We start from the raw sequence: 18361 nt of genomic DNA, 5'->3' as shown, positions 1-18361 counted from the left end.
AAGCTGCACACAAATAGGAAAGGAAGTTGGAGACAGCTCAGTTGGGAAAGTGCTCACCAGGCAAGCGTGAGGACCTGCCTGCATTCAGAAAGCCTCAGCATCCACAGGAAAGCCAGGCAGAATAGGGAGTCTTGGCACCTCAGCTACGAAGTGGAAAGAGGAGGTCCCTGAGCTGGCTGGCTGGACAGTCTAGCTGCATCGCTGAGCTCTGGTTCAGTGAGAGAGTGTCTCAAAAAACAAGATAGAGAGCAACTCACCTTATGGGTTGTGTTCCCCAAAATAACCTCTGTCTTACACACACACTGCATGCGCACACATGCGCATACACACACATACATATACACGAAATGTAATTGTATAGGTACTTTGGGAAATTCTAAAGGGACTGACCTGATTTTTTTAAAGGAACAATAAAATTTAAAAAAAATATATATATATATATCTAAAAAACTTAATACCTCAAAGATGACCTCTTATCAAATAGATAATAAACTCAGACTCAGACTCAATAGGCCCCAAATAACTGTTAAGCTCCCTTATTATTTGGGGACAGGGAAAGAAACATTCTTTTAGCTTTCAAACGTTACAGTTCCTGGAGAATATGTGAGAAGAAAGAGGAAGGAGTAAAGTCATTGACCAAAGACAGAATGAGGACTTGCCCAGGATGGGGAACCTCGGCTTCCAGATGTAGAATAATCCAAAAGGAGCTCACAGTCAGTGGGGGATGGAGTGAGCAAACAGGTGCCCATGTGATCAGCTCAGAAATGCATTGTAGATCTCCAGATATGTGGAGTTTCTATTAAGTAAAGGTCTCTAAACTGTATTTATTCTTTAGATTTTCCTTCCTTTAAGATGTACCCTTGAAAATTATACTGTCATTAAAAAGTACCCAATGTTTTTTCATGAAAACATATTAATTATCTCTAATTTTGTTTATATAGTGTAACCTCATAGCCTCATACTTTATCTTGAGTTGTAAGACAATGCCAAGGGTTGTTGTTGAAACATTGAAATGGTCGAGCTAAAATAAGGGGCTCAGTGAAGGGTAATAAGAATTTGGTAAGCATGGGGTGAGTTTGGTCTTTATCACTGAAGGTAATATTACCCCAAATCTTCGGAATAAATAAAGTCATTCTTATGAGTGTGAGATCTGAAACAACATTTTAAAGAATAAAACCAGGAGTGCCGTGAGGAGCCAACTCACTGGGAAAGTTCCAAGTTCAAAGCTCCTGACGGTCATTCCGTCAGTCATACACATTCATCCTTCTCTTACCACCGAGTTTCGGTGGGGCTGGCTATGTTAATCAACAGAAGCAGGAAAGAAGAGAAACTCACAGGCAGAAGCACATGCCTGGGCTTCCTCCAGGACCACTGTAGACAGACCCATGTCCCATGGAAGTTATTAATTCACTAGTACACGATGGAGCCTTATCCAAAGCCATCCTGAATTTAATGTCACAAATTTGCATGTCAATCATCCAAGCAGTTTTTTACAAAACAAGAGATACCTGGGTACCGCCTCGAGTCAAGGTCATCTGGACCTAACAGAACCATGATTGCTGATCAGGTTACCAGTCCATCTCACTTCCTCCTGCGTCTGATCTTCCCAAGCCTGTCTGTGTGCACAGGGGCTCCGAGAACACCTTGTTAACCTTCCAGAACAAAGCCATTGGGTCTCCCAGGGTTGCTGGAAACAGAATTGAAAAGGAAATTGCCCCTCCTCACCCATGCCAATCTCACAATGCTACAGGGACACCAACATCCAAGTGCCAGCTAAGAATTCCCACAGCCTCTTGCTGTGCTGGGGCCCTGAGAGATCAGGGGAACATCTTGGAGATCTCTGACCGAGCGAGCATTTCACTCAATGTTCCCCCTGAATGTCACCTTGTCAAATGTTGAAGTTTACTGTGAAACAACAGCTGTGTAGAGCAGAAATCACCAAAAGATAAATAAAACAGTAGAGAAAGGGCCTCATAAACACACCTGCAGCTTCCCTGACCACAGTTGGATCCTGTGTTTTTACAGACATTGTTCGTACGTCATACAAGATGACCTGAGCATCACTGATGTCCACAGGAGGAATAACTTAGCATATTGACACATTACTGCTTTGGTCTCACTGCTCAGGACTAAGAGATTTTGCTCTGGGGCAAATAAGCCTTGGTTTCAGCTGCCCACTAGTTGATCTGAATCTATTACATCCCATGTGTCAAGGCGTCCACATGAGAAGCTGTTAATAACAGCCACCAGACTACACTGGACTTAATTATAAGCCCTCAAGCATGTGGACTATCAGGCCCCTGTCCGACATCCTGATGTACCCCAGAGAAAGTCTAACTTTCCAGTGCTAACTGTCAAAGCTCAAATATTCCCAGAGTGGGGCTGACTCTGCAAAGCGTTGGTGCCAACTCTTACCTTCACAGGAAGAGAGCCTACAAACTGGGCAGAGGTGAGAGCCGCATTCCCTTGCACTACTTTGTGAAGTTGTTTGTTACTTCACACTCCTTGAAAAGCAGCAGGTGTCTGCCACGCAAGCGTAAGGCCTTGAGTTTGAATCTCTAGCACTCACAAAGCATGGTGGCTTGAACAGGTCATCTCAGTGGTGCTGGGCAGGAGACACAGGCAGAGCCCTGGAGCTTGCTGCCTGGCCAGTCTAGTAAAATTGGTGAGCTCCGGGTTCACTGAGAGGCCCTGTCTCAAAAATTAAGGTGTATAGAAACTGATGGAGGCATTTGATATTGGCTTCTATGCAGACATGCACCCAAGTATGTGTCTGTACCTGCACATGCATATGCACATTATCAGACATGTACACACATCTACACACAAATAAAGTGAAAGTAGTATCAATTATTTAGGGAGAACCTTAGAATTGGGCCTAGAAAAATAATTCAAAGTTTGTGCTCAAAGATGTTCATAAGAGAGGCTAGGGAGATGATGGCTCCCTGGTTAAGAATGCTTGCTGCTCTTGCAGAGGGCTAGAGTTTGGTTATGGGCAAGACAACCAGCATCCACCTTGGCTTGCTTACAATAGCCTGTAACACCAGCTCCCAGGCATCTGACGCCCTCTTCTGGCCTTCACAGGCACCTGCACTCATGGACATAGACACATACTTACACAATATTAAAAATAATTTTATCTCAGTCTAGTTTATGATTTTTTGGATATTTAGAAATAAGTTGAACATCCACTCAAAGGCAGAAGAGTAAATGCATTATAGCATTTATTCTTGAAAAGATTACACACCTACCAAAACTAGTTTGGGGGAGGGATAGGGAGGTGACTGCATGGGCTAACGTGCTTACTACACAGCCACGAGGACCTGAGTTTAGATCTCCAGCTCCCAAGTGAAATCCAGACATGACAGTGCATGTCTGTCACTCCGGGTCTTAGGGAAATGGGTAGAGATAGAAGGACCTCCAGCATAGTCTAGTTGAAATGGTTAGCTCTTAGTTTTAGTGGGAGAATAAGAAAATAAACTCAAGAGCAATTAAAGAAGATGTTCAACATTGACTGACTTTTGACTTCTACAGTGTATGCATGGGTTTATGCACCCACACTCTCACACCTGCAAATGTGCACACGCACCCACGAGTGTTCACAAAGATCACTGACCTGCCCTGGTAACTTATCTAAAATGTTTGGTGAAATACACAGGAGGCAAAGTTCTCTGCACATTATGACCCTAATTCTATTAAAATATATATATATATACACAAAAACAGAAAAGGCTGAATGGAAAAAATAAAAAATGCTCATAGTAATGTGCAATTTTAATTTTTCTATAATTTTCTCATATTTTCTAAAAATTTATAGGATGCATATATGTCAAAGAAAAATAAATACATAAGAAAAAATCCCTGGGTAGAATGTCTTTCCTGCTGAGTAGACAGATCTCAGCAGACAATGGGAGGTATTTCCAGCCTCCCGCCTGTCACTCAAACCTGATGTGAACCCAGGTGATGACTTTCTCTTCTTGCTCTGTGCCTATCCCATCCTGGACCTTGACTTTGACTTTCAGCTTATAGTGAAATACCCTTTGCCAGTCACCTCTTCCTTACATACCACATTCTCCTGCCCCTCCACCAGCCAGACCTGATTCCATGATTGACCAGCCTTGACCTTGGTTGGCTAGCCTGTATTATCGACAACACATAAGTTAGTCTTGAAGGAAACAAGTTTTTTTGTACCAAGGAACAGAACAAGTAGATCCAGTTTTCTTAATGCGTGACATAATTGGGTTATTTTTAAATTTTTAAATTCTATTTTATGTATAAGTATGGGTGTTTTGCTTGCATGCATACCTGTGTACTCTAAGCATGCAGTGACTGTGGAGGCCAGAAGAGGGTGTTGGATTCCTTAGAACTGGAGTCAATGGTTTGCGCTGCCAAGTTGGTCCTGGGAATTGAACCAGGTCCAGTGTCCTCTGAAAGAGCAGTCAATGTTCTTAACTACTGAGCCAACTCTCCAGTCTGGACATATATGTTTTTAGACACAGAGTACCTCTCTCACCTCACAGACATAGTACTCTACCAGACCCCACTCTTAGAGTTCTTTACTGTGACAGTTATCCTTAACATCTGTACAGAGCTTTCTATTCTTCAGTGCAGAGTGGGTGGAGCCCAACCACCCTCACCTCTCTATAAGGTAGGGAGATTGTTTTCCTAATTTGCAGCTCAGAGACCTGGCACTAGGCAGTTTATCCCCCTGAACTCCCAGAGTGTGCTTATCTATAGATAGTAATACTCGTGCCCATTCCCCAAGTTTTGTAAGGTCTGAAGAAGACGATGCGCACAGCCTGCTGAACCAAGTGTTGGAACTGGAGCAGCAACACACAAATGCCAGTTCCAACAACTGCTAGGTCAGTGGCAAGTTCAAGGTCACGTAGCTGGGAAGTAAGTACAGCGGGGCTGAAGTCCAAGCTTTTTAGACCCCATTCCCAACGCTGTAAGAGAGGTATTACAGTGTGGCCCATGGCCTCGGCACATTCACGATATGGCAGAATAAATCTGTCAGAATAAAGTAGTTATTCCCTCAAAGAACTCAGGCAATACTTTTAAAAAGCTAGGGTCTCATTCACAGTGCATGTATTTTATTCTTTAGTCCAACAACGAACATTCGAATGTCTTTTAGGGCATGCGCTCTACAATATAGAAACTCCACATTTTAGTCATTGTTTCACAGTGAGGTGAGCACAGAGAGCTCAGACACGAAATTACAGTCCTCTCCTTCCCTGTGATAGGAGACATTTCTGTGGACATTGTGGACTGTGGGAAACGGGAACTCTTTCTGGAAGCACTTCTTTAACATCTAGAAAGTACCAGAATTCCTTATCACAATGTCTTCGGCTAAGTTTAAAGGGCTTTTTGACTCATAAACTAGGTGAATTAAGTTAACCTGTGAAACACAACACCTGGAAATCCATAGCACAAGGGGACAAACAAGGACAAGAAGCATTTTAGAAGGCGAGGCGGGATGAATCGGGGAAACGAAAGGCAGGCACAGGCTCCACAGGAAAGGGAGTCATCCTGCGTCTTCTCAGAGTCATGTGTTGGAAGGCATTTGTGTATGTGTGTGTGTGTGTGTGTGTGTGTGTGTGTGTGTGTGTGTGCCTCATCTCAGCAATCTCCCTATGATAGATGCTACTCAAAGCAGGAGTAGATCTTAACTTCATAGTCGGGGAGCTAGGGAGATGCATTAGCTGCTAAAGTGAGTAAATGCCAGAGTGGCAGCATGCACTTGTAAGCCCAGGAGTAGGAGGCAGAGACAGGAGGATCCCTGTGACTCATTGGCTCATGAGTCTAGCCTAACTGGTGAGCTCCAGGCTGATGAGAGGCCTTGTCTCAAAGGAGGTGGTTGGCATTCCTGAGGATTCCACCTGAGGTTGTCATCCGGCCTCCACATCATGCACACATGAGCACATGCTTCTGCACACACATGGACATGCATACACAAATATACACATAACTTTAAGCAAAAGATGACAGGATAGTAAAGAATCTTCAGAGACACTTTGCTTTTCCTTTCTATGCATCCGTTGTCCTGGGGATGAAGGGTGTGGCCCAATTTCTGGAGTATTTTCAATGAGGCCAACTTTTTTTTTTTTGAGACAGGGTTTCTCTGGGTAGTTTTGGTGCCTGTCCTGGATCTCACTCTGTAGACCAGGCTGGCCTCAAACTCACAGAGATCTGCCTGGCTCTGCCTCCCAAGTGCTGGGATTAAGGTGTGGACCACCACCACCCTGCAATGAGGCCAACTTTTATTCAGCACCTGGTTCCTGTTACATTTCAATTCCCATAGCTATCTTGCTAGATGCTTACTAATTTCCTTAGGTTTTTTTTTTTTTCATGACGAGGAAACATTCAGAATCTAAGTAACATGTCTGAAGTAAAGAACGGGATCACTGGCTATGGGAGAGTCCTCTAATTGGGTACCCTTTAGCTGAGCTCTCTCAACATTAGACACTCGCATTACCTCTATACTTCTAGTTATGCCATATCAAGCCATTAAGAACAAGGTACCCATGCAGGAATGAATGGAACACAGATCTGCAGTGCTAGAAGACAAACCTGGAACAGGATGGCAGGACTTTGGAACACAGAGATTGCTTACAGAGTACCGAGCCAATTTCTTCTGCCGTTACATTCAAAATAACGCAGCCTGAAAAGAGAACTCAGCAGGTAAGAGTGTTTGCTGCTCTTCCAGAGGACCCGTGTTCAATTCCCAGCACCCACATTAGGCAGCTCACAACTGCCTATAACTCTAGCTCCAATGGATCTCTACCCCTCTTTTGATCTCTGCAGCCACCCCCAGACATGTACACACACACACACACACACACACACACACACACACACACACACACACACTAAAAGCAATAAGTTTTAGGCCGGGAGGTAGTGGCGCACGCCTTTAATCCTAGCACTTGGGAGGCAGAGCCAGGTGGATCTCTGTGAATTGGAGGCCAGCCTGGGCTACCGAGTGAGTTCCAGGAAAGGTGCAAAGCTACACACAGAAATCCTGTCTCGAAAAACCAAATAGATAGATAGATAGATAGATAGATAGATAGATAGATAGATAGATAAAAAACAATGAGTTTTAAAATGAAATAGCCCAAGCCAGAGAGGAGATGTGAGATTGCAAACGTTTCACTGCATCTGCATATCAAGCACAGAGCCCAGGGAAAAGCCGAGACTCCTGACCAGCTCGGTTCTCCTCTGCAGCATTGGCCACAAGTATCCAAACATAGGGAAGGGATTATTTCAATGCTATCAATTCACACTGATGACTGGCGACGCTGCTCGGAACCTGGGCTCCAACACCAGGTGCACCTCTTACCAATTGTGTGCTCTAGACAACCTATTATTTCTTAGCCTTGCTTTCCTTATCCATTCCTTGAGACTAACCACAGGGCCACCTAAGGTTAGCTGCAGGTTATCCAGTGATGACGGCCAGCACAGAATAAATGCCACACATTCTAATTATTACCATTAGCAGTGTTCACACAACAGAGTTAAGATGTTCACTTGGGGGGGGGGGCGGTTAAAGGCAGAGACGATATCCTACCGCGAAGAGAGTTCACCTCCCTCTTCCCCAGAGGCAACACTTGATAGCCTCGGGAAGGAAGGAAAGCTAGAGTAGTAGACAGTTAGTTCCAGAATGAAGAAGCCACCTTTGTAAACAAAAGTGCTTTGTTTGGATATTCAAAGGAAAAACCCACAGTCCTTCTCAAACCTGCCCATCTTCATGAGCGCCTTACCTCACTCAAAACTTGACCACGCCTCCACACGCCGAAGCCCCTCCTTCGTCAGCAGTCCTCACCTGGTGACAAAGTGCCACTGATTTGCCCTGAAAAGGTTCCCTGTAGATTTTGCTTCCCTTGCCCCTGGCACCTGCTTCACGCACACCTCATGATTTGGGGAGCAGGTGGAGGGGCCAGAACCATACCAGTTGCCTAACACCTGAGTTCCCACTTTGTCGCCCTGCTTCCCCCGTCCTCCAAAGCCACGTTTGGGAAATATAAATGAGATCAGATCATGTCTCCTATGAGAGGCTGCATGATGCCTCCTCTTCAGTAGAATCTGTTCAGAACCCCCAGCTCACCATAGCCTCCTCGGCTGTGATACCCTGTCACCTCATAACGAGGTGCTCTTGAACATAACCTTTCTTTCTACACAAGATGCCTAGTGCCTGCTCCAGAGAATGCCAACCACCCACTGGGAGCCGGTCCAAATGTGTACTCTCTGGCAGACTCCTCTAGATTCCTTCCACTCTCCCATCTCTTGGCTCCCACTGACCTCGCTCCTTTCTACATTAAATGCTCACTATGCTGAATCACTATCATTTATTTTCTGCTGGATTCTTTTCTGGGAAGTCTAGGGCCTCGTTTCTTTTCGCCCCTAGCACAGAGCCTGCACAGACACAGTAGGTGCTCACCGAATAGCAGGTCAATAAACCGGCGCAGAGAATTAAAGAAGTGGGTAAACGCAACCTCCGCGGTCCCCGTCCAAGTCGGACTCGATAAAAAGAACGCCCGTCCCCGCCACACACCTGACAATCTGCAAACAGTTATGCAAGTGTGATGAGTGCTTGCAAATGAGAAAGCTCTCTCTCGAGTTCCCACTTGTGTTAAATGTCCCTCACTGGGGAAAGCTGCATCCTCCCGAATTTAGATGGCTTGTGAAGGACCTGCACACACTAAGCATTTTCTAAGATCTTACAATCTGCTCACTTTAGTTGAGGACACTTCTCCCTCCCCAAATCATCTTACCAGATTCAGGTAATAGGTGCTCAGTAAATACTGATTTGATTTGCAGTGGATTGGAAAACCAAGCACAACTCCCATTTCAGGCTAATTGAGCTCAATGACCGGTCATATGTGGTATAATAGCTCCATAAGGCTAAAAGGAAAATCAATGCGGCTCCTGAAAAGCTGCCGAGGGTTCAGTCCTGCAACCCACAGCCCACGCTGGCCTGCTTCTTGACTCATCCTACCTACTGTCCGTATCCATCTTCATGATCTCCTGGAACCCAGATCCTGGTCAGCAAGATCTACCCCATGGCCACAACTCCCTTGTTATGTATTTTGAACTTACTGTAATTAAGAACAATGGATGGAAGTTAAGTTATGCTGCAAAAATGCATCGTTTTCCCTAAAAGTCTTGCTATACATGAATTCTGGCTAAAGAATGCTTTCGCATCCTTTCATCTCCGTCCGTGAAAAATGCTAGGACTGCATAATTAAAGAGAAACAAGAAACATTTTTTTGTTGTTGTTTTTGCTAAAGCAAGATTTTTAAAACATCACTTTGGCAGTGGGTGTAATATTCCTCCGCTGACCACTTCAACCCCAGCGTAAGAAAAAGGAGACTGTCGAAGCATGCAATCTGCTCAAATCCATCTCGGATAAGAGGGGGAAAAAAGACAGTAAGGCCTTGGGGGAATAAATCATTAACCAAAAGTCAAACCGAGGCACCCTGGAAACCAACGATATCCAGAGGGAGCCGAGAGGGATCAGGTGGCTGAGACTGTCTGCCCTGTCCCCTCCGATGACTTCTGAAGAGAAAAACCTGACAGGCACGACGAACCCGGCACACCGCGCTCCTGTCCATGTCACTTTTCAAACTTGAAGTTATTTTTAGATGACCCAAGCCGGCTAAGCCCAGGCAGGACAATTCTCAGCCCGCTGTGTCCAAAAGCCCCTTTCCCCCTCCCTAACAAATTTGGCAAAGCTTGGTTAGACAGGGGTCTCCTCATTTTCTCTCTTTCTGTGCTGTTCCTCTCCCCCAACTCCCTCTCTAAGCCCAAAGCCCAGGGCAACCGAGTTATTCTGAACCCTCAAGTCCGTATGCACCTGCTGCTGCACCTGAGAAGGTGGACCCTTGACCAGTAGGAATGGGGAGGGGGCTCTTGGAGATGAGCGCCTCCTAGAGGGGGTCATGGGAGAACTGTCCCCGGGGATGCTTTGGGGACTGGCCACTAGATCTCTCCAGCTGCTCCAGCCTTGCCCTTAAATGCCACGGTCCTTGATTCCCACTGCCCAGGTCCCTGGCACCCAGCCGTTCAGCCCTGGTGGGACAGGGGACAGGGGCGATAGGGCCTGCGCCGTTACGTAACCGACCTGCAGGGCGTCTTCGATGCGCCGCGGAGGCGGCGGCGACAGTGGCGGCGGCTCGGGGGTCCTCGGGGCGGAAGGCTGCGGGCGCGGCTCTGCCTGCTCACCTGACGGCGGGGCGAGCGCGGTGCCCGCGGACCTGGGCGTGGGGCGGTGCGCACTGCGCGCCGCCTCCCGCTCTCCGGGTCGCGGGGTCACCCGAGCTGTGCCTCCTGCCGGTGCTCCCGCAACCACCGCCGCCGTCACCCGGGACAAAGCGGCTCCGGGGAGGGGCCGAGCCAGCGGCTCTCGCCCTAGCCAGTGGAGATGGGCGCGCCCCCAGCTCCGACTCATCGGGCCAACCTCCAATCAGACCCCAGGGAAGCCAAAGCCCCTGCCTGGCCTCCTCTGGTCGCCTCCCTCCTGACCAGGCGCCCTTCTGGGCCCCCCACCCACCTCCACCTCCTGGGCTCCCACCCTGAGCTCAGCTGCACACCCCTCCTCTGCGATCGCGGGGCGCGCTCGACCCTTTGCAAGAATCTGACACAGAAGCCTGTCCCCAAAGGCACTGCCTTTCCAAGTAGAGACTACCGGGTCATTGCCCGGGTGAGAGCTTTTTCTGAGGGTTAAGTGGAGGAGGGTCGCCCCTGGAGCTAAGCATCTGCATACAAGAACACCAAAAATAAACGGGCAGCGAAGAAACTGTGGTGGGCAGGATTGGGAGATTGTTTTCTTACAGGTCGACCTCTGGCTAGCTAACTGGGGAACTGTCTGGAAGCCACTCTTGAGTGCTGAAGAGCTTCTGTGCTTGGTGGGTGCTGGCGCCCTCTGGCTGGGGCTCTGAGCGCGCCCTGCCCACATCGTTGCAAGTGCCCTGTGCGGGCTTCACAGCTTTGCCAAAGCAGGACTCAGAGCCATCAGACCTGGGGACAGCAGAACTTGGGCTTTCCAGGACACCTACTGTGTGAGAGCCTGGAACACTAGGAAATGGGAGGCTGGTATTCCAAAGGATAAGGATGGCTGGAAGTGAGACAGGAGCGGGAAGACTTACTTCCCATCAAAATGAACCACTTGAAGATTCTGCAAAATGAAGCAACTCAAGGACAAGGAAGCCTGTGACTAGTGGTGGCACAGATGAGGACAGGACTGAATCTCATGGCAGGAAAACATCAGTCACAAAACGATTAGAGTGGAGACCATAGAAACTGAAGACGGATGGTGCAGACCAGCCTGAGCGAGGAGAGAATCACAGACAGAAATGAGTTCTTTGTCATGTCGCCTTTCTCATTGTCACATACTTGGGCCCTTTCTTGCGTCTAGAATCCACTTCATCGGTGCTTAATAACAGTATTAAAACTGCATTGAAGTAATAGCACAAAGCAGTCTTCTCTCTCTCTCTCTCTCTCTCTCTCTCTCTCTCTCTCTCTCTCTGTGTGTGTGTGTGTGTGTGTGTGTGTGTGTGTGTGTGTGTGTGTGTGTGTGTGCCTGTCTGTCTGTCTGCCTGTCTCTGTCTCTATGTGTATGTATGTGCCTGTGTGTATGTGTGTGTGATGGTATGGCTCTTCTCTCTGTTTAGTCTGCATTAATATAAACACAGCATTAAATAAACATTTCAGAGTTGAAAATGTCCTTCAGCTTCATCATCTTTGGGACACATGCATCCTAAATGTCTGTTAATTTGGATGAATTACCATTTGGGAGAGAATCTTTTTTTGAAAGAACATTCTTATATCAAGCAAAAAAATACCTCTAGAATTTTCCCTCATAGGCTAGAGCTTCACATGTGAAAGTGCTCACAGAGACCAAGTCCAATTCCTCTTCCCACAGACTCTTTTTGAAACATAGGGAGGTAGCTATGGTGTCTAACTCACCCCAAGCTTTCCCTTTTCAGGTAACGGATCGTCAGCTCTTTCCACAAGATTTCCCTGGAGTAGTGACTGCAACTACAGTGTGTGGACGTTATCATAATGAGGTCCATTTCTGTGAGTACATATTTACATAAAATAAAACACCTGATTACAGAATATAGTTTTGTAGAAATTTTGGAAAATTGTTTGCTTGCTTTGTTTTGTTTTTCGAGACAGGGTTTCTCTGTGTAGCTTTGGAGCCTTTCCTGGAACTCACTTGGTAGGCCAGGCTGGCCTCGAACTCACAGAAATCCACCTGGCTCTGCCTCCCGAGTGCTGGAATTAAAGGCGTGCGCCACCACCACACGGCCAATTTTGGAAAATTGGAAAAGCACATTTTTTTTTTTTTTTTGGTCAGTGTGCGGTGTGTGTGAATGTGGGCTCCAGTGTGCCACAGTACACGTGTGTAGGGCAGAGGACCACCCCAGGTGCTAGTCCTCACCTTCTACCTTGTTTGAGACAGAGTCTCTGTTGTTCCCCTGTGGGACAGGCTATCCAAGTTTCCTGGGATTTTCTTGTCTCTGGCTCCCATCGCACTATAGAAGTAGTGGGATCACAGATGCGTTCTGCCTGGTATTGCTTGGGTTTGGGGGTTCAAACCCCGGTCTTCTTGCTTATGCAACTTAGCACTTTGCACACTGAGCCAGCTCCCCAGCCTGAAAGACACAATTGTAATGATTGGTTTGAAGGCGGTCATACATGTAAAAGCATTTAGAACTTTGGCTGGTACACAGTGACATTAAATGTGTGTCCACTGTTACAAAAATCAACATGGCCATTTCCCTACCACCTGGATACAGGTAATTTTACTTTTCTAGACTCTTTCCTTGAGTTTCATAGCTACATATTTCTCCTTCTACAGAGGTAAAGTCTCCATTGGTCAGTTTGTGTGTTGACTAGAAGGTAAAAAACCAAGAAACCAAACTTACCTTCATTTGGTTCATTTTAGAGAAAGATATATTATCATTAGAGAAAAATAATTTGTGGTGGCTGATTTTGAAAGTATTTTGGGGAGCAGGAGTAAGGCTCATGGGTGGCTAACATGAAGGCTGATGGTAAGATCATGTTCTGTCTGTTAACATTTACTGAGCACATATATGCCAAGCTCTATGAAAATCGGTTTGTATTTATGAATCTATTTAACTCTCCCTGGAGCCCTAGTAGCTAGATAAAAAATATTAACCCATAGAAATCATGAAAATAGGGGCCAGTGAGATGGCTCGGCCGGTAAGGGTGCCTGCTGCTAAGCGTGACGATTTGGGTTTGAGCTCCAGAACCCACACAATGAAAGGAGAGAACCGACTTCCATATATGGATCATGGCATGCACATGCACAGACACACACACCCCGACAGACACTATATAAACACAATGAAAGAAAGAAGGGAAAAGAAAGGAAGGAAAGACAGGAAGATGAAATGCAAGACTTTCCCAAGATAACAAGTGCATCTTTCACGTTTGGCATCTTTCACTTGATGTATGTTATGTTTCCAAGATCTATGTACACCATAGCATTACAAGCACCCCATTCCTTTCTGCGAAAGACCAGGACCTGGTGACTTCACTGCCGAAGTCCACAAAACACTTAAAGAAGAACTCATACTCCTTCTTTTCAAAAGATCAAAACATTTTCAAATAGGAAAAGATTTCTAAACTCATTCTCTGAGGCCAGAACTATCTTGTGTACTCAGATCAAACAAGAACACACAAAAAAGGAAAACAGAGAACAGTATCCATGATGGAGAGGGATAAGGAAACCTGAAGGGACCACCACCCAACATAACTCAACAGTACATTGAGAACAGCATTCACCAGTCAGGAGGCCTGTACCCCTGGGCTATGAGGGTCTGACCGAACATGTAAATATGACCACCACATTAACATAATGAAAGACAAAATCAACGGATTAGCAATAGGTTTTATTAGATTTGAATAGATTCAGGAAAAGCATGTGACAAAATTCAGTATCTTTTCATGATAAAAGAAAAATCTCTCAAAATTAAACACAGAAGGAATGAGCCTCAACACAGTAAAAATCCACAGTTAGAACCAAACTGAACAAAGAACAGTCAGAAGTCTTCCCCGAAGGTATGGAATAAGATGAGCATGCCCACCTTTGCCATTTCTATTCTGCATAGTACTGGAAAGGCAATTGGGTGAAAAAACTTCAGAATTGATTTGTTAAATTACACAAAATAACCTAGTGGGAATTTGTTAGGGATTACATCAAATCTATAGATCAAGTTGGGAAGAACTGAGTGTGTATGCATGTGTGTGTGTGTGTGTGTGTGTGTGTGTGTGTGTGTGTGTGTGTACATGTGTATGTGAGTATGCATGCTCATATGATGTCAAGCCAGAGGATTACATAAAGTACCATCTTCAATGTCTTTCTACATTTCCAGGTCTCTCACTTGAACCCAGAGCTGGCCTATTCAGCTGGGTTAGATCTCTGGCAAATTTATAGGGACTTTGGATCCAACCTCTGTCTTCACACTTGAACCACAGGAATTTCACCTGTTGCGCCATTTCCACAGGCCACACACAAGGAACTGGCATCTTGATAATAGTCTTTCCTTCTATCCATGATCATTAATCCCCATTGCTTAGTTCTGAGATTGTTTTCTCATAATCTCATAGATTTTCTCATAAAACACTATATATAATATGATAGACTTATACCTATTGGATTTGTATTTTAGCTTTTGCCCAGGCTTAGTTGGGCTATTTGTTTATATGGAGTTGTCACACTTCTTAAGAGTCTGGTGTAGTTGCCTGTGTAATAGACAGTACACAGCATCTTCTCCCAGTCTGAGAATTTTCTTTTGACTTTCTTGACTCTGTCTTCTTGACTACTGAGTACAAAAGTATTTAGTACTGACAAAGTATAAATCAGCCATTTTTCTTTAGTTGTTTGTACTTTAGTCTCAACGTTTCTATGGCAATATTCTTCTGCAGTGTTTCTCCAGGGCTATTGCGAAGCTTCTAGATAGGTGGCTGGTTTTAGCTGTTTTGGCCCCTCCCCATATTGGGGATGGGGTGTTCACCTCTTGCGTGCATCCATATGTGTACACAGGAGCTTGAGTACTATGACTTCAAGGCACATGTATAGTTAGTTGAATGTGTTCTTTTTCTCTCTTTCCCCTCCCAAGTGCCAGGATTAAAGGCATGCGCATCCATGCCTAGGAGGTATGTTCTACTTTCTGACAAGGAATATTCTGGTCAAGTCTTGGAGTCAGCCATTTCTTCAAGAAGCTCTGTTTTGCTGTTCTTCTGACTTAGTGAAGGATAGTAATTAAAAGCCAAAACCTGGGTGTTAGATTTTGTGGCTTAATGCTGTTAGAGTGTGCCCATCCCAAGGCCTTCTCAATAAAAGGGCTGAGAGTGTATGTGTACATACAAATCTGCAATTGCATACAAATGTACCAAGTTTGCATCTTTATTTCTTCATCTATACATCAAATATACAGGGAAGAACTGTGTGTGTGTGTGTGTGTGTGTGTGTGTGTGTGTGTGTGTGTGTGTGTGAAGTGTGCATGCTCATATGTCAGGCCAGAGGCTTACATAAAGCACCTTCCTCAGTGTCTTTCTACATTATATATCGAGGTGGGTCCTTCACGTGGACCCATAGCTGGTCTATTCAGAACATGAGGTGACAACCATTCTGTGTTTATAATCCCACAGGCTTCAGTTTTCACAATTCTTTCTCTTCTCACACATACATTCCGTTCCCCTGACAGTGAGAATGCGTAGCTCCATTATCTGTGATGAGCTGACTTCTTAGTTCTTCACACTTCTACAGTACTCTACGGTGGTGCTCTCTTTGTCTCAACACCATGACCATTCTTAGTCAGACGGCCTCTCTAAAGGTACCAAAGCCAGTGAAGGAGAGAAAGAAGGAGGGGGGAGGGAGAAGGGAAGAAGAGACAGTGGGGCAAGGAAGAAGGGGAGGAGAGAAGAAGAGAAGGATGAAGAGGAAGACGAGAGAAAAGGAAAGGAGAGGGAGAGGAGGAAGAGGGGAGAGTTATGGAGATTTAAGGAAATAATGGATATAACACAAATCCTGTCCACCCGTCAGGATAAAATGGAGCAGCTGCACCCTTTCCCCTCAACACTGCTTCTGTGCATTCTCCTAAGTGTCTGGCTGCTCTGCTGTCAAAAGACCAAGCTGTGCATGCTGAATTTACTACCCATAATAGTCTTTGTACTTCTCAGATGTTTTACTGTTGAACATTATAGCACTCCAAAAGATTCGCTTCACAATCTCTCTGTGTATAGTAAAACTCTTATGTTCAAATTAGGAGAATGATCCCATGATTCCATGTGCTGAGAATACTCAGATCTCAAATTTTGTATTCAATGTGTTGAATACCTCTTACCCTATGTAGATCTTACCTAAATACTGTAACACTGAGTGAGATGAGAGCCTGACGGCCACCAGCACCTGGATGATCAAACTCAGGTCCTTCTTGTTTACACTTTACTGGCCGAACCATCCTCTCAGTCCCACTCATCCCGTACAACTTGATGTCTCTTTGCAGTGTCCATGACATCATACTGTTTGCAAACTCTCACAGAAACGAAGCTAGCAACGCACCCTAATAGACTTCAGACTGATTTGTGGAACTGGGCAGGAAGGAAGACATACTCTTAAGCACTGAGCATGGAGGGCAGAAGCAGGAAGAAGCCATAGAATCAGAAACAAGGTGGCTGATCCTCTTGAAATTTTGCTTGCTTTCAAGTGCTCTAGTAACTTACCTGGAAATAATGAATGAAAGGAAACACACACAAAAAGGAAGAAAGAAAGAAAGAAAGAAAGAAAGAAAGAAAGAGAGAGAGAGAGAAAGAAAGAGAGAGAAGAAGAGAAGAAAAGAAAAGAAAAGAAAAGAAAAGAAAAGAAAAGAAAAGAAAAGAAAAGAAAAGAAAAGAAAAAAAGCTCCTGGGATATCAGCGCTAGTACCACCTCTTCAGCCTCAAGGGCATATCTGTTCTTGAGCCTGGCTCATTCACCCTTGCTTCTTCTACACAACCAGGGCACATCTCCGTTCCTTCTTTCTGGCAGTCTTCACTCTTCCCACGGCTAGCCCTGTTCATAGGGCAGGTGTTAATAATCTATTTTTTTCTCCTAGCAACCTGCCTCCTCCACCTCCTCAAGAAACGGGTTCCTGAAGTCTCCAGGATGGCAGGTACAAAATGCTCCTTCACCCACACCTCCTGATGAGTGTGACCCCACCGACACCTGACTCCCCCTCCTCACCTCCTCCCTTGCCAGCAGGAAGTGGCCAAATTTGAACTACTGCCCATATGATACCCAAAATGGTTGGGATGTTGGGGATCTCCTGCTCGGGCCCCATTCCAAACCTCTCCTCAGCGTGCCAAGTGGTGGCTCCTTCCCTGGAGCTGCCCTCTCCAGACCCTGCCCAAAGAAAGCCCACCAAACAGGGGCTCCTCCCCTAGAACTCCCCAAGACCACCTACAGGGTATTTAAGACGCAGCCCATAGACCTGCCTTGTGGTTTCCCCTCATGGTTTCTCCTTTTTCCCTGGGACCACCCAGGAATGCTTTGCTCAGTTTAAAACCTGGGCTTGAAAGAAAGAAAGAGAGAGAGAGAGAGAGAGAGAGAGGGAGGGAGGGAGGAAGGAAGGAAGGAAGGAAGGAAGGAAGGAAGGAAGGAAGGAAGGAAGGAAGGAAGGAAATACATATACTCCCTGTAAAATAAATAAATAAATAGATCAGAAGAACAAATGTGTTGCTCAAGAAATTCCTAGTGTGTGTCCACCAACCAAAGACAGGAGCGATTGCCCTGATTGGCTTTAACTGTCCGTTTGACACAGCCTAGAGTCATCTGAGAAGAGCGTCTCAATTGAAGCACTGTATAGATCAGACTTGCCATGTCTGAGGGGACTGTCTTAATTGTTAATTGATACAGGAGGGCCGAGGCTGTACTGGGCGGTACAGTCCCTGTAGGTGCTCTTCAACTTCATAAAAAAGCTAGCTGAGTCTAAGCTGACCTCTGAGTCAGACAACAGGCAGCATTCCTCTACGGTTTCTGCCTCAGGTTCCTGCTCTGATGTCTCTTGGGGACGCACTGCACCCTGTAAGCTGCAACGAACCCTTTCCTCTTGCTTCTGGTCTGAGGATTTTATCCCAGCAACAGAGACAAAACTAGAACCTGGACCAAGTTGCATCTGCTGCCCGTTGTCTGTCGTCAGGGGAACATCGGAAGGAGGCAGCCAGGCATCACGGCAGGAGGACATCAGAAAGGACTTCTCAAGGCCCTTGGACTCATCTTAAGAGATGTGGTGGAGGGTTGAGACTGCGGGCACTGCCCTGCTCCAGAGTGGACGCTGGAGAACACAGGACT

At 45.8% G+C, this 18361-nt stretch overlaps 1 protein-coding gene across 2 annotated transcripts in view; it reads right to left on the bottom strand.

Moving 5' to 3' along the window:
- Nucleotides 1–10250, bottom strand: part of Rcan2 (regulator of calcineurin 2) — a 238567-nt gene extending 228317 nt beyond the window's left edge. The window contains exon 1 of one of the 2 annotated variants that reach the window (XM_052745396.1): nt 10121–10250. The gene's annotated coding sequence lies outside the window, so the exon portion shown is untranslated. Of the gene's footprint in view, nt 1–8437; nt 8534–10120 lie in introns of those variants that run through there. The other variant, XM_052745397.1, reaches the window with a different exon arrangement.
- Nucleotides 10251–18361: the final 8111 nt, after the last annotated feature.

The sequence above is a fragment of the Peromyscus californicus genome, unplaced genomic scaffold (assembly GCF_007827085.1).
Source record: "Peromyscus californicus insignis strain IS unplaced genomic scaffold, ASM782708v3 Scaffold_19__1_contigs__length_69161282, whole genome shotgun sequence".
Lineage (NCBI taxonomy): Eukaryota > Metazoa > Chordata > Mammalia > Rodentia > Cricetidae > Peromyscus > Peromyscus californicus.
The sequence above is the reverse complement of the archived record's forward strand: the minus strand, read 5'-3'. Positions and strand labels throughout refer to the sequence as shown.